Below are 16,135 nucleotides of genomic sequence, written 5' to 3'. Positions count from 1 at the left end.
CACATTACAACGCCCCTTAGTGGTCCAATATTAATGTAAGGTCATCTAGCAACCATTAGTGGAATGGCAGCCCCCTTCTCGCATGAACGCAACTGTGCCGTGGGGTCTTCAGCATTAGATGGAAAGGTCATCGTGTTGAGCTCCTAAGCTTTCCAGAAATAGTAAAAGGGTGATGATTTTACTTAGGAAGTGACATGATGTATTCCTTTGGGCACGCTAACTCGTCAAACTGCAACTCTTTGCTCCGAGGTTAAGTTTGCGATTTGTAACAAGATATTGGAAACAACTTTGCTGATTAGTGGTATGATACATCAATGTCAATTGCATTATACATTAACAGTGTATGAGGAAAGTGTACACTGACAGATTCGTTTTGAATTTAATATTCATGCTTAATGGGTACTTCAAGGAACAGTTTTGTGAGGGTGGAAATACGCTCCAACATGATCTGATAGTCTGCTAGAAGCAATGCAGCCATGGTCTCGACTTGTTCAGAAAGTAATCAGTTTTAGTCTTACATTTCAATTCTTAACATTCATGTTCATGCTTTAGCAGCAAATGTATCACTGTGAAGTTAACAGCATCAAGCTAGCTTGTTAACCTATCACAGAGAACACAGGACTGGACATAATTTTGATTATGATATGAAGGCTCTTGACGAAAATACTACAGGTCAGCAATCTACAAAAACGTTCCTATATTTTCGTGTCAACAGCCAATGCCAGCATCCAGCTGATGCCTACAGCTTACGTTATTGCCTGATGTCCTTGGAACTGCTAAGGTCGACGAAAAAAAACGATTACAGTGCCTCCTCCGTATTCAAGCAATATAGATGTTCCATTACACTTGATGGCGTTCATAAAGAAGTCTCCGAAGAGTTATTGCACAGTCTCTTTGATGGTACGGACTGTTATGTTGGAATGGCGACCCTTATATTGCTTCGCGAGACAAACTTCGCCAAAGCAATCGATCGGGGTAACTCTTTTCAATTGTACGTGCCCTACACGGGCACAGGTCACTATTTCATGGGATGATGTCGTCACAACTGTCCAGGTGGTGCAATCTGTTATGTCAGGGTTCACTAAATCTCAGGTTGATCAGAAGAGGTGGGTGAAAAGGAAAAGGTCGTTGTCCTTGCTTAACGTCTGTAACATCGCTAGGGGTGGTCTCTTGGTGTTCGGCTTCGCTTGGTTCAGTTACGAGTCAATTGTCCAATTAGGTATTTAACTCTTGGTGATTTAATCTGTCGTTTCAATTCTAAGTTGACCGTCTACCTGCGTCATGTGAATTTGTAAATCCCCATTCCTAAGTTGTATGTTCTTCCAAAATCGCAGGACTTTAATGCTATTACGCCAGTCTGATTACGATAGCAATAGAGTGACCTCTGCCTGCCTAAATGTCTTAATCTTCATTCCTAAGTTGTATTTATTTCAAGATCGTAGCGCTGTAATTATATTACGTTTGACTAATCACCATTACAACATCAGTATGAGTATGACAGCATCATTCTTCAGTCTATTTGATTTGCACTCTTGTTAGAGGAAATTGGGTTTTAGCTTCTGTGTCTGGCTACATCATATAAATTTCGAATCTACATTCCTAAGTTGTATTTATTTCGAAATCGCAGCGATGTAACGAAATAACGCTTGTCTAATAACCATGGCAACATCAGTTTATACATGACAGCATCATTATTCAACCTATTTGATTTGCACTCTTGTTAGAGGAAATTGGGTTTTAGCTTTTGTGTCTGGCTACATCATATAGATTTCTTAATCTACATTCCTAAGTTGTATTTATTTCAAGATCGCATCGCTGTAATGACATTACGTTTGTCTACTTGCCATGGCAACATCAGTACATACATGACAGCATCATTATTCAACCTATTTGATTTGTACTCTTGTTAGAGGAAATTGGGTTTTAGCTTTTGTGTCTGCCTACATCATATAGATTTCTTAATCTACATTCCTGCTAAGTTGTATTTATTTCGAAATCGCAGCGATGTAACGAAATAACGCTTGTCTAATAACCATGGCAACATCAGTTTATACATGACAGCATCATTATTCAACCTATTTGATTTGCACTCTTGTTAGAGGAAATTTGATTTTAGCTTTTGTGTTTGTCTCCGTCGTTGTTTTTTTTTTATAAAGAATGGCATGTAGGTGCCTAATTTGATTAGTAACAGAACAATCTAATATTGACCTGACGAAGTATCCCCGATGGGTATAATCAAACAGCAAAATTACATTTATTGGTAAGTAATGTAATGTGTGGGCTATGTTTGCATTCATTCTTTTAGTATTTGGTACAAAATACTCTCTAAGCGCAGCAGAGGTTATTCTTCGGTTTCAGTTGGACATCTTTCTAGATTTTCTATTTTATCAGCGGGCGGACAAAAAAAAAATATGACAAAATTGGAAGCCCGATAAAAACACCCAAAAAGATGTCTAAAACAAGCCGGAGCGTAACCTCTGTTTAGAGAGTAGCGACAAAATGTAAATTATAGTAACTGTAACTGTTGTAGACAGGAAATGTTCAATTCAGTATTTTTTCCTTATAAAATCTAGAGGAGGTGCACCAAATGGAAGTCCCATTTACTACATTTAGCGACCTTGCACAAGCGGTCGTATTGGACAACAAGTCAAGCTGCTGTAATTATGTAAAAACGTAGGATACCAAGACAACTATTTTCTTATCAAGCATCAAACTTGTCTCTTAATTAAAGAAGTTGAAACCATCATGATGACATTTGTTCTAGCGTGGCTGGAGACCAATCGAGCATATAGTTTACGACACTGTCTCATTATAGATGTAGCCTTTCTACGGTTAACATTTCCCTCAAGATGCAAATGCAATCACGCTGTTGTAAAGTTTATAGCCAACAAAGATGTCCATAGACCTTTATATTAACGTTGGCCCCGATTGTTCCCCAGACCGATCTATCACCAGTGATGTATAGACCTACTCTGAAGAAAACTTAATCAAGGCGCCGTGAGATCATCCCGCCTTGGGACTTCTTTGCGCTTTCACAATGAAATTTGAGATTAGGTCGTCAAAGGCTGATAGTGTTGTCTGATGGTTAATATCATTGGATCTCCCTTAATTAGGACTTTGTTGATGAGTCGCTTTATTGCTTTGCCAAATCTACATCTTCTTTATGTACGATGATATATTGTCTAATGAGATTTGACATCAATTGAAGAGTGACCTACATAACAGTAGCCTGTTCGGTAGGGATGTCCACTATCTAGATCAACTTAATCATATTTCTACAGATAAAAAATATCGATGTTACATACACGAAATGATTTATTTTCTCATCATAATTCATACGGTGATGTTGACAAAAAATAAGAATATTTTCACACACACACACACACACACACACACACACACACACACACACACACACACACACACGACATACACACCACACACATGTAAATGATGCTTGGGATATGTTTTTCCCTCAGTATACATGTCAAATTAGACAGCTGTTCCGCTATCGTATATTAATGTCCTCAGCCTATAGCTTGTCATGTTACAATTTATACTGCTTTTAAGGTTGTATATTTCTGTCGGTTTTGGAACAATTGCAGTCACTTGTTGAGAGCTGGGCAAAATGTCGGGCCATGACTCATAGGTGGTGATAATGTAGCCTCTACCAGGCTCCACGAGATGGCTGGGAAAATATTAGGAATCGGCAAATAAAGGGAGTTAGCTACGGAGAGAGGGTCCAATCTGGAGAGAGGGTATATCTGCCGTCCACGATGATGGCAGATATACCCTCTCTCCAGATTGGACCCTCTCCCCGTAGCTAACTCCCTTTATTTGCCGATTCCTACTATTTTCCCAGCCATCTCGCGGAGCCTGGTAGAGGCTAGTGATAATGGACACACGTATGTAACTTGAGATACGTCAGTGGGGAGGAGGGCATTGGGTGATGTCTCGTGAGATTTTGCCCTGACTGCCAAAAGACCGTTCCCTGGATAAAGCATAAATATGAACTTGACATTAAGTGGGGCACAGTTTCTCCTCCTCGATTAGATTATGCAATCTCTGCTCCCTTTAAAAATCATAAATGATTTTCCTTCTCCGACAGTAGCAATTCCTGGACTGCCCATCCTACATTCAGCAAATGGAATGGCCCATTAAGGATTGTGAAAAAAATTCATGGATAGCGACAGTACAAAAACGCTGATATCAATGTCAGATTTATATATATTGATACGTAACTGTCTAAGCATTTCATAAACTGATTATATCAGTATATATAGGAAATATGTCATGTATCTTATCCTTACGTACACAACCCCCCTCCCTGTCGCATGGAAAATAACTTCCTTATCCAAAGTGACGTCCAATAATTGAATCAGGCGATATTGCACAGAAAATCCGGTTATTGTGTGATCAATACTGTCGTTGATTTCCAATGACGTGTAGACTGGGTTTCAGATATTTGAGATACCGTGGCACCATAGAGAGCTATTTTCACCATTATATTCAGGAGAGCCCACCTAAGGTAGTTAAAACAAAATTACCATGTGTCGGCTGGAAAGAAAATGTCACATATGGGACGCGGAAAATAACTGAATGTTATACACGACATTGAATTTCACCTACCTATTGTAGTTTCTTGACAATGTGATGCTGTTTTCCAACGACGTGGAAAGTGTAGCTGTGTTTCACCTAAAACGGGTTTTTTTTCACAGGGGTTTTGAAATCGGAAATAAGCAATTATTTGCAATCAAGATGGCGGCCTATTTTCCCTGTATGCGGTGCAAACAGAAGGTCGTACCTGATGAAATATTCATACGACGTATACGGTCGATCGGGAGAGACCAACTGAAACTCGAGGGGACGTATGGATGACGATTTTTATATTTTAGAGATTTTTTAGTATAACATCGTGAAATGCTTAACTGGATTAAACGATTAGCGCGTAAGATATACGTCTTGAACATGTTCATGTTATGGCTTGCCTTATTGATATTATCAGGTACATTTGAATACCGCTGTACTGTTATGCCGTTGTCGCGTTATAAGAGTAAAGAGTAGAATAAAATCATCATCAAGAAGAGAAAAAAAGAGCAAATAAAAGTAACAAAAATTTATTAAAACGCCTCCTACAGTAGAACAATGCGCGAAATTCTAAATGTAAAGAAAATACATGATGGGCCATGGGAAGGTAGAGTTCCATCATTCTATTTCAACATCTCCTATACCTTATTTCACAACTCCCCAGTACAGCTAGCTATTCAAGCTTTATTTCCCCTCTTGATTTCCATTGTTTCTTTGAACTTTATATCGTGAAATATCAATTTAGTCTATTTCCCGCATTCGCATTGGTCTGTCATGTGCCCAACAATGAGTAATTTTTGCTGACCCGTTTCAACCCAATGGTGTATTTATTTCAGTCGATTGACTCATTCCGAGGTCATGTACAAAGAGTAAATGTCAGGGTGTGTATGAAGAGAGAATGAGCTAATGATGGGTGTCTGAGAAGCCAGTCTAGATTATTGTTCTACGCTCCAATGTAGCTCTCTTGCAAGGGCATCACGGTGAAAAGAGACCCCTAGCGCTACTACGCATAATTGCCGGAAATATAAATACTTTTGAGTGGTGCACTTTCAGTCATTCTCACTAGATGCCCCAACTAACCCTTGAGTTTCAGATAGTATTTACTCAAGTGAACAAGTAAGGCAGCCTTTCTATGCACGATGTAAGATTTTTTTCTGATATCTATCTTTCCGTCTTCTTCCTTATTGCCTATCTTAGATCAGTGGATGATTTCTTAGTAGATCTTTAGTGGCCTTTAGCTTTCGATCAGCTCAGCTCTTTCACCAAGTCACGAATCGGCTCAACACGATCTGTTTGGTCGTATTTTCATCTGTGTCCTTGTCTATGGTTATAGGGCATCGCCATCAAATCTTTCCGGTCTGGTACTCAAAAGTACTTAAAAGATAATACATGACATTATGTACTTATTTCGGTTTCCGGTAACCTTAACCTTAAGTGTTGCTAGGCACGTACACAAATTCCTGTTACCGTGAGCTTGCTGCAGCTGTCACATGTGAATGTAATACAATGATGATAATATTGATAATGATAATGATATACTCTTCTTGGTAACTGTGCACTTTTGTCTATTGAAACTGTCATTGGCACAGCAAATCAGTGTGTGTCTTCATCAATGTTCTTAAACATCCCAACATGTAAGGTGCCCTCTTGACGCTCTGACGGTAATATAGTTTTACGTCGACAATCATTCATCCCTCCCCTTCTTGCTGTCAAGAACTGAAGGTAATTATCTATATACCTATTTATCTATTTACCCATCTATCCTTCCATCCACCCATCTATCTATCTTTAAAGAGATAGATAGATAGATAGATAGATAGATAGATGATAGGTAGATGAGCCATGGATCATAAGTTGCAGAAAGTCTCTCTCTCTCTCTCTCTGTCTCTCTCTCTTCTCTCTGTCTCTCCCCCTCTCTCTCTCTCTCTCTCTCTCTCTCTCTCTCTCTATATATATATATATATATATATATATATATATATATCACCCAGTCCACGTCCGAAAGACCTTGACATTTCTCCCAAACAAGTCCCTGCTTATCACTAAAATGGCAAGTCGCTTTAAAGAGAAGCGTCTATCGTGTAATGGATCTTAGTTAGGGCGGAGTAGGTCTTAACCCAAGCGACACCCGGCAATTTACGCTTCTTAAAATTGCTTAGTCGTGCTTACGAAAGGTTTCAGGGGCTTCGTACCTTAGTCAGTTATTCTGGACACTATGTGCGTGTGGGATTTAAAGTCTTTCAACGTTACAGGGTGCTCTTAATTTCTTTCCACAAAGTATAGCGTTATCTTGGCTTGAACACAGAATCCATTTTCGTGTCAGTGACCTTTGTTTAAACCACTTTAACATAAAATAAATTCAACGGATCATGTCAGTCATTAGATTGTGGACTTGGAAACTCTTCTGAGCCCCATGATCACAACGATACACCCGTCCAATAACTGTAATTTAGTTTTATCTACGCTGTAATTTGATTCTTGGCACCAAGTAAAAGCGGTCTTGACGTAGAGGATGGGTTTTCTCCGGTCTACGTACTGTTGATTTTACTTGTGTCGCTTGATTGGATATAATTGGATTTCTAAGAGTACGAATTTGTTGCGAGTTTACAAAGGTGAGGGACGTTTCCCTTCAGTATACAGGAAGAAGAAATACCGTCTCTTAGAAGTCGTGTTAATGAAAAAAGTTGGCATTTCGGACGCGTTCCAAGAATAGTGCAATACAAAGTACGATAGCAAAGATATTGAGGTTAAGGAAGGTCTCGCTGCCACAATGCTTGATAAGACTTGTATTTATCATCAATAATAAAAGAAAGAAAAATTTATTGCGAATATATTCTGTAATATTCTCCTGCACTTGTAAATACCGTACATATAATCATCAGTTTTTCAAGTCACGATTGTTTTAGCTATAGCCCTACTAGGTAAGTTGAAGTTAGTTGTGGTATGTTTTCATTTTCTCAAAGTCTCGGCAATAACCCGCAACTACTTACCTACTTACGCAACTAAATCTTGTTATTTGCAACCGTAACCTTTACCCCGAGGTGGCTTTGAATGATTTGACTATTCCTTACGGATGGTTTTTCTCGGTATTTGCCAGCGTCTTCCTCGAAAATAGTCCCGGCAACCTTGATATTGGTCCATGATTAAGCGTAATTACATGGTTGGAGATTGCCGATATAATAAACGTAATTACCGTGCCCAGCGCGCCAGGTTATTCACCTTAGGCTGCACCAAGTAATTTTTATGGATGATGTCCGCTCGCGCATTGATTTTGGCCTGTGCCCAGAAAAAAAACCCAAGAAATTCCGCTTCCTGTAACTATGACCAAAGAGTTCCTTTTTTATTTAATATATTTCTGCAGGCCTGCAAAATCAATGGGATATGGAAAGAAACAGGACAGAACAACAACTGCTGTTCAACTTCAACTGATTTATTCAAATTATTGCTGTTTTCATGATGAATAAAATAATTGTTAGTTGTTACACTGTGTTCTCTCATTCAATTTGTCTCCTAACATGTGTCGTCGACTATTATATTTCAAATCTAGGCATCTTATTTTTTTCGGCCCTTCTTGTTTTTTTTCGCGCTTTCGCATTAGATTTAGGGTCTCCAAAGGACGTCATCCATAAGAATTACTTGGTGCAGCCTTACCAAATGCAATGTATATGTACGTCTTCGTTGAAACCCGACTACAACAGAACGAGAGACTGACTACGTGGCGTTAATATTCAGCTATAGACCTCGAGCAATGCACTGAAGTTTGGGATGTGTTTCTCAGTCTCCTTTTCTGCTAGCTCATTTCGATCCTGAAAATTGGGACTAAATGCGCACGATGTAATTGACGTCATGCAGACGTCATGAGTGCAAAAAGTCGATTCTCATTCTTTTAGGACGGTCTCTTTCTACAAGTTCGCTATTGGAAAGCTGTCTGCTGTTGGTCGTGAATAATGAAAGGAAATAGATTGACACAGGCAGTATTAAGCCATACGCCAAAAATGGTTACTCAAGCAACTGGATGAAATTTTGAAACTGCATCCGCTATCTTTCGTCAGTGACTAAGGATCTGGCAGAACTAGGTTTTATACCAAAACTCAGAATAGATATGTTAATGAGGTGAAGACAATTTCAGATGGTTCAATAGAACAGTAAGTTATGGCAAGGTTGAATGCTAAAGAATCGATTAGCTCCTGTTGTTTTAGGAGCTAATGTTGTTCGTGGGGGGGGGGGGGAGTGCAACTGAGTTTCTTGATTTTTTTGTACTTTATTTGTTATTGTCTTTGAAAGTCCTCCCCTGTACAGAATGACTACGCCGGCTAATGGTGAGAATGATATGTCATGGAAGTTTTGCTACGAAAGCGGATGACCCTCCCGCGGAATTATAATTATTTTAGTAGATCTCCTGGCGAATCATTCTTTTTTTTCGCTTAATTCTACGATCCGTACCCCAGTAAGAAGGCCTGGTACAGGCTAACACAGGAGACTCGTACTCCATATCATATACAAGGGCTTGGATGAAAAAAAATCTTCTTGAAGATTATCCAGAAACTAGACCTCCCCGTGCGTTATTGGGAAGGGGATATCGGATTAGCCAGTCCTAGGGTCTCACGACTGTGAATGACGGGACCCCGTGTATGGTAATTACCACATGCACGTGCATGTACTGGCGACTTGAACTGGTTGTTAATTTAGTTCAGTGATACTTGAAAGATGCTTATTTTACATATACGTCATATGAATTACTAACGTCTATGCCAGAGGGCCTATATCATTTCACATACTTTCATGTATTAGCTTAGATTGGCCTATCTCTGAAGCCTTTGATACAAGACTACGTATACACTCTTTTTGCCTAACTGAATAGATGATTTGATACGATTGATGGTGTAATTCATGTCTATATCGTGCCAATGTTCGGTGGAATAGGTTTCCATACAGAAATTGGGACAATGTCCGCAGCAACTTTGTGCACGTTAACGAGTACTACGTGTCTATGCTAATTTCTGGCTGTGATACCACCAGAAAAAATATACAATCAAAACCAACAAAAAAATAATGATAAGCCGGTAGTTGCCGCAAGTAGATGTTATAGTTGCAAAGTATGTTTTACATTGTCTGCTAAATGTAATGAAAGAAGGGCATTGGCGTTTTTCTTTTTGCACAAAAAGCGACCATATGTTCACATGGTGTTCCAAAGAAAGGGAAAAAAGGTTTCACCATTTTCCCATTCGCATGTGGCAGTTCTAGTCGGTGATGGTTATTTAAAATGACATGCTCATTACAGGATGTTGTGTTGAGTAGTGCAGTTTCACATCCTGATAATTACCCGTATACTTCAGTTCCCTCATATTTCTTGGAAACGCCATCTCTGTAGTGTATTGTTTTCACCCTTTTGAAGGTGATGACGTCATTGTTGCCATGGTTACTGAGAAGCTCTTTCTAGCAATGGCTTTGAAGTCTTTGCAACCGATTCACCGCAACAGAGACCTTGAATACATGTGCTGTATTCATGCCTGAGGCATATGTTCATTGATGCTGAAGTAAATGAAAAAAAAAGTGTTTTGAAATTATGCGTATGACGTAGTCTGGTATTGATTAACTTGCATCTTAAGTTATTTCTTACTTCGCAATCGTCTTTCTTTCTTTCTCTTTCTTGTACAACACATTCCAGCTGAGAAGTGACGATTGATCAACGCATGAAAAGAAGTATCTGACATACAACGTCGCCTATATAGCTAGAGCAAAGGCTTAAGGCTCGCTTATAGGTCCTTCAACCGTCCTTTTGATGTGAATCGAATGTATGAAACATGTGTGCTAAGTTAGTTGTCTGATAATTAAATGGCTTGTGAATTGCAATATAAGACTGTCGGCATTTAGGAACAAGCTAAATCTAAAGAGAACCATTGATGTAAAGTATCCAGGAACAAAGGCGTCTCAGTGCTTGAAAGCTTGACGGCTTTTTTTCAAATCACCTCCATGACTGAGGAGCCCACCGTCTACTCTTAACCACTGTCAATTTGATGGGGAAATGAAGAAAAAAAGGATTCTAAAAGTTAATCCTGTGATGTCTTTTCTTTATTTCTTGGTACCCGGCGTTGGCAGATGTATAGAATAGTTTCTTGAGCTGCCAGAGTTTCAGGCTTGTAAACGCTATCGTGTTTTCCTTTTGATTCAAGAACTCCGAACAGTAACCCGCGAAACAGCCCGGCTCAACTTCTGGGTTTAGCGCGCTACAAGCTCGCAGTGCTGTTGTCTTCCAGGGAATACCCTATCCCGGCGCGGCATACAGGTATATTTCTGTATCACGTACATACCCGAGGAGTGGCAGCTTAAGGGCTAAGATGTACGATAAGCATGTTAAACTGACGGCCCAGCTACGAATTGTCGAGCTGAGCATTGGGACCAAACATAGCAAAGAAAAAAAATCCATCTTAAGGAGTTATAGCTGCGAAAACGCAAACACAACAAGAACCGTGCTCATGTCGAAGTTGGGTCACTGACGTCCTTCGCGGAGTAATGAAGAGAGTTGGCTCACCGTCGGCAAAATCAAACTCTGGTCGTTGAGGGATAGCGAGTCTCTCTCACCCAGAGATCTGTCTCAACTATACAGATACAGATCTATACAGAAGCTGGTGTGGTACGCCGAAGGGCAGTTATAACAGCTGTACAGGTACAAATACAGACTAACCCCGTTCCGTCCAAAAAACCTGCCAGTCTCTATTTTACCAGGCTAACGCTTCACGGAGCTCTTTCAGGATAACGCGCTAGTCAAGAAGAGGCTACAGGTGGATCGATATCATCCTACTACGGCGATCCGAGGTTAAGATTGCTGCGCTACAGTCAGATTAAAGGAGGTCACCTGGGTTAAAAGTAAATGGAAATGACCGCCCGTCTGCGGATAATGTGCAAGTTGGGAATTCTGTTGCTGCAACACGAACTAATCACACACCGCGCTGTATATGCCTTCAATGCATTCAGGATAGCAAAGCCGCCGCGTAGATGTAATGTGTATACTGTTGGTGGCGATAGTGTGTCTGTAGGGGAAAGCGTACGCGTAATGGGGTGGTATTCTAGGGCATTACTCCTAGATGCACCCAAGATCAATTGTTGATGTCCTCTATGGAGAATACGTACACGTACATGAAATCCGTTAGTAATAGCTATCTAGTACCTGTGTGACTTAAATGCTTTTTCACGTTTAGCTCAAAGATCCTTGCATTTACACGTCACAGGACACCAGAATAAGAAGCAGTTTTGTTACACTCTCAATGGATATTCTGGAATACAATGACACTGTCGCTTGCGGTTACGTAGACCTTAAGTACAGCCAACGCATCTACAGCAACTATGGCATAAAGTGCACTCGAAAATTGACAAATTAATCTATGTCATATAGTTTTAAATCCAGTCGATTTACGATATATAGGTAAAGGTAAAGCAGTCTTCCTCAACTGAGATTGTACCATCTTGACACATAAAGTGTGCAATTTGTCTCCTTGCACTTTGGATGAACTTTCCCATTTCCCTTGGGTGCACTTTTCTGCATCTGTTTTTCTTCGCTTTTAAACGATGGATATCTGCAACGTGTTTATGTCATTTTCAGGCAAGCGAATCTCTCTATTTGTCAGTGCACGCGTACCACGCATAGCATGCATATTTACCTGCCAGGTCTGCTTGTCAATGAAATTAGTATCTTGAATTATAACCAAGCTTAGTATGAATCATATCATAGAAATACTGCATTACCTAGGTTTAGTCGTACCACGTGTCACACGTAGTAAAAATCAATTCCAAGGAATCAAGGTAATATTAAACATAAGTATGAGTACGTTGATGTTTGATATTGGGAGACTTTAGTCATCATGAGATACAATTGGGTAGCGACGGGACTAGATATGAAAATGTCATTTTAATGCGAACAAATATATAGGAGTGAGCCTATACCCACATTTATCCATGCACGTTTCTTCTCAATGCAATATGTCTCTTGACTGTTCCAATATCGAAATATTGAGAAATCCTATCTTCCTTCTGTTCTGCCACTGGATCAAAAAAGCTCAATCAAAACCCAACAACATGACCATAAAGATAAGAAATAACGGACAGTACATAGTGGCCTAAGGTGTACTTTGATTTTAAAGAGTATTTTGTGTATGTTGGATCTACTAATTGGTGGATTACGGCGAGTGCAACGGCTTGCAGGAGACAGCCCAAGGCTTGACGCTTTCCACATTTCTTTCACAAGCACACTGCCGTATAACGTGCGTCATGCATGTTCAGTTTGTTTGCCGTTGCTGTGCGGCGATTCAGCACAGTATAATTGCAACGAGCGAGTTGGACGTCAACTCACCTCTTGTAATGCCCTCTAGCACCTTTGTCGTCTTTCCAAACAGTAAATTGGAACGACATTCAATCATTTTCAACCATCATGATGGAAAGCAAATACCAATTATGATGAAATATAAATCCTCACCAGATAGCTTTAAAGGACGCTTGCAGCTAGACATGCAAAAGCTGGGTGTGACAGGTCGTTCAGTGTAATATAACCAGCTGTTGTGGCGCCGCGTGCGTGCGAAGACGGTGTGTTGCACCGAGCGGCGGCTATACTGGCCATATAGATACAGAAAAACAATTGTCAAACATTTAAGAATGATTTCTACCAACACAGATGAACTTTCAAGCTAAAATTGTCAAACATAATCAGAAAGTAATGGTAATGTTTAATTATCCCAATGAAAATTTATTTTACTTACTCATTGATGTATTTATTCATCATTGTGTTCCATTATTTGCTTCTATTGAAGTGTATTAGAAATTGGTTATATCTATGTTATTTATAATTGAACAATTTTTTATCATTATTATTATTATTAGTTAGTTATAGGATGGAGGGCTTGGAAAAGCCTCCCGGGTTCCCTCCCTCCTCCTACACTATTGTTATATTTTGTATATTCATTTCCCTCTGTTTCTTATTCTATTTGTGCGAACCAAGAAACAAACAAACAAATAGGAAACGTACCTAAAACTTGCGTTAGCACATTTCAATTCATCTTGGTACTGCTAACTAGGGTTTTGCGTAACTTCCCCTGAAGGGCTTTAATCTAAAGAGCTCTTTGATTCTGCCGACACCGTCCTCACACACGCAGGTCCGACCTTTGAAGCTGTCGCCAAATGTCAAGAGATGTTGGCTCAGTTGTGCATCCTGTTGCTTTCTTCCACGCCAGGTAGTCTCTGGTGCAAAGTAGAGTAGTACGTGGAAATGAAGAGGAGGGTAATCAGATCTTCGTCAGATGGTTCTGGCAGATGTGTTGTCATCAAGGTGCTCATGGTTCAATGGCCATAACTACATCGGTCCTTTAAACTACCCGCAAACGTGATTCTCTTTAAACGTACTTGCCTGGATGAAATATATTGGCTGCTCATAGAGACAGACGTTTATTTCCTGGAAGATGTTGTGAAGATCTGGTTTCCTCGGCGAACATAGAACAGACCACCGTGATGGTTTTGACAGCTGTGTAATCAACAAGATGCTCACGGTGCAATGACCATTAGTACAAGTGTCCCTTGAACTTCTCTCAGACGTGATCCTCTTTAAACCTACTTGAGTGGATAAAATTTATTGCAAAATTTGCTCGTAGACACAGCCGTTTATTTCCGGAAAGATGTTGTGAAGATCTGGCTTCCTTGGCAAACATAGAATAGACCACCATGATAGTTTTGACAGCTGTATAATCAACAAGGTGCTCACGGCGCACTGACCATTACTATAAGGGTCCTTTGAACTACCCGCAAACGTGATCCTCTTTTAACGTACTTGCCTGGATGAAATATATTGCAAAAGCTGCTCATAGAGACAGCCGTTTATTTCCTGAATGATATTGTGAAGATCTAGTCTCCTTGATGGTTTTGACAGCTGTGTAATCAACAAGGTGCTCACGGCGCACTGACCATTACAAAAGGGTCCCTTGGACTACTCGCAGATGTGATCCTCTTAAACGTACTTAAGTGGATAAAATTCATTGCAAAAGTTGCTCGTAGACACAGCTGCATATTTCCTGAAAGATGTGAAGATCTGGTTTCCTTGGCAAACATAGATCAGACCACCAGATGTTATTGACAGCTGTTTAGTCGCCAACGTGCTCAGTGTGCCATGACTATTATCATGAATAGTACTATCTTTTGAACTACCTACAGCCGTGATCATTTGTAGACTTACTTGAGTAAATTAGGTTTACTAAAAAGGTTGTTTGTACGATCATGAACAAAGCTGCATCTTTTCCTAAAGGTGTTGTTAAGATTTGGTTTCGTCGGCAGATATGGACGGCAAATATTGCCTGTCCATCAGAGGGAACAGACCGCTGTGCCGTCCTCAATGTGCACATGGTGAAATAATCATTTTCATGGAGGTTACTCTCCTTTGAACTACCCACACCCGGGATCCCTTTGAACGTACTTGAGTGAAGAACTTAATTGCAAAAAGCTCGTAGAAAAAGCTGTATATTTTCCAGCAGTGACCGCTGTGCAGTCCTCAATGTGCAATGACCATTTTCATGAAGGTTACTCTTCTTTGAACTACCCACAACCGGTATCCTCTTTAAACATACTTGAGTGGATAAACTTTATTGCAAAAAGCTCGTAGAAAAAGCTGTATATTTTCCCAAAGGTGTTGTTAAGATCTGCTTTCTTTGGCAAAAATAGGCGGCAAGGTACTGACCGCCGTGTATTCGTCAATGTGCACATGGTGCAATAATCATTTTCATGAAGGTTACTCTCCTTTGAACTACCCACACCCGGGATCCCTTTAAACGTACTTGAGTGGATAAACTTAATTGCAAAAAGCTCGTAGAAAAAAGCTGTATATTTTCCAGCACTGACCGCTGTGCAGTCCTCAATGTGCAATGACCATTTTCATGAAAGTTATTCTTCTTTGAACTACCCACAGCCGGTATCCTCTTTAAACGTACTTGAGTGGAGGAACTTAACTGCAAAAAGCTCGTAGAAAAAGCTGCATATTTTTCCAAAAGTGTTGTGAAGATCTGCTTTCGTCGGCAAAAATAGACGGCAGGGTACTGACCGCTGTGTTGTCGTCAATGTGTACATGGTGCAATAATCATTTTCATGAAGGTTACTCTCCTTTGAACTACCCACAGCCGGGATCCTCTTTGAACGCACTGGAGTGGAGAAACTGTATTGCAAAAAGCTCGTAAAGAAAGCTGTATATTTTTTCCAAAGGTGTTGTTAAGATCTGCTTTCGTCGGCATAGATAGACGGCAAATATTGCCTGTCCATCAGAGGGTACTGACGGTCATCAACGAGCACATGGTGCAATGACCATTATCCTGAAGGTTACTGTCTTTTGAACTACCATCAGCATGGATCCTCGTAAGACTCACTTAGATAGAATGTGTTGCAAAAGTTGCTCGTAGACAGAGCTGTATATTTTCCAAAAGATGTTGTTAAAATCTGCTTTCGTCTGGAAAAATAGACTGCCAATTTTGCCTGTTCATCAGAGGGTACTGAAGGTCATCAACGAGCACATGGTGCAATGACC

General features: G+C 40.1%; 1 protein-coding gene across 1 annotated transcript in view; it reads right to left on the bottom strand.

The window, feature by feature from the left end:
• The window catches only part of LOC136424330 (UPF0500 protein C1orf216 homolog), a 37,004-nt gene extending 32,183 nt beyond the window's left edge, over positions 1-4,821 (bottom strand). The window contains exon 1 of the mRNA XM_066412889.1: positions 4,630-4,821. The gene's annotated coding sequence lies outside the window, so the exon portion shown is untranslated. The remainder of the gene's footprint in view (positions 1-4,629) is intronic.
• Positions 4,822-16,135: the final 11,314 nt, after the last annotated feature.

The sequence above is a fragment of the Branchiostoma lanceolatum genome, chromosome 18, assembly GCF_035083965.1.
Source record: "Branchiostoma lanceolatum isolate klBraLanc5 chromosome 18, klBraLanc5.hap2, whole genome shotgun sequence".
In the NCBI taxonomy this organism is placed as follows: Eukaryota; Metazoa; Chordata; class Leptocardii; order Amphioxiformes; family Branchiostomatidae; genus Branchiostoma; species Branchiostoma lanceolatum.
The sequence above is the reverse complement of the archived record's forward strand: the minus strand, read 5'-3'. Positions and strand labels throughout refer to the sequence as shown.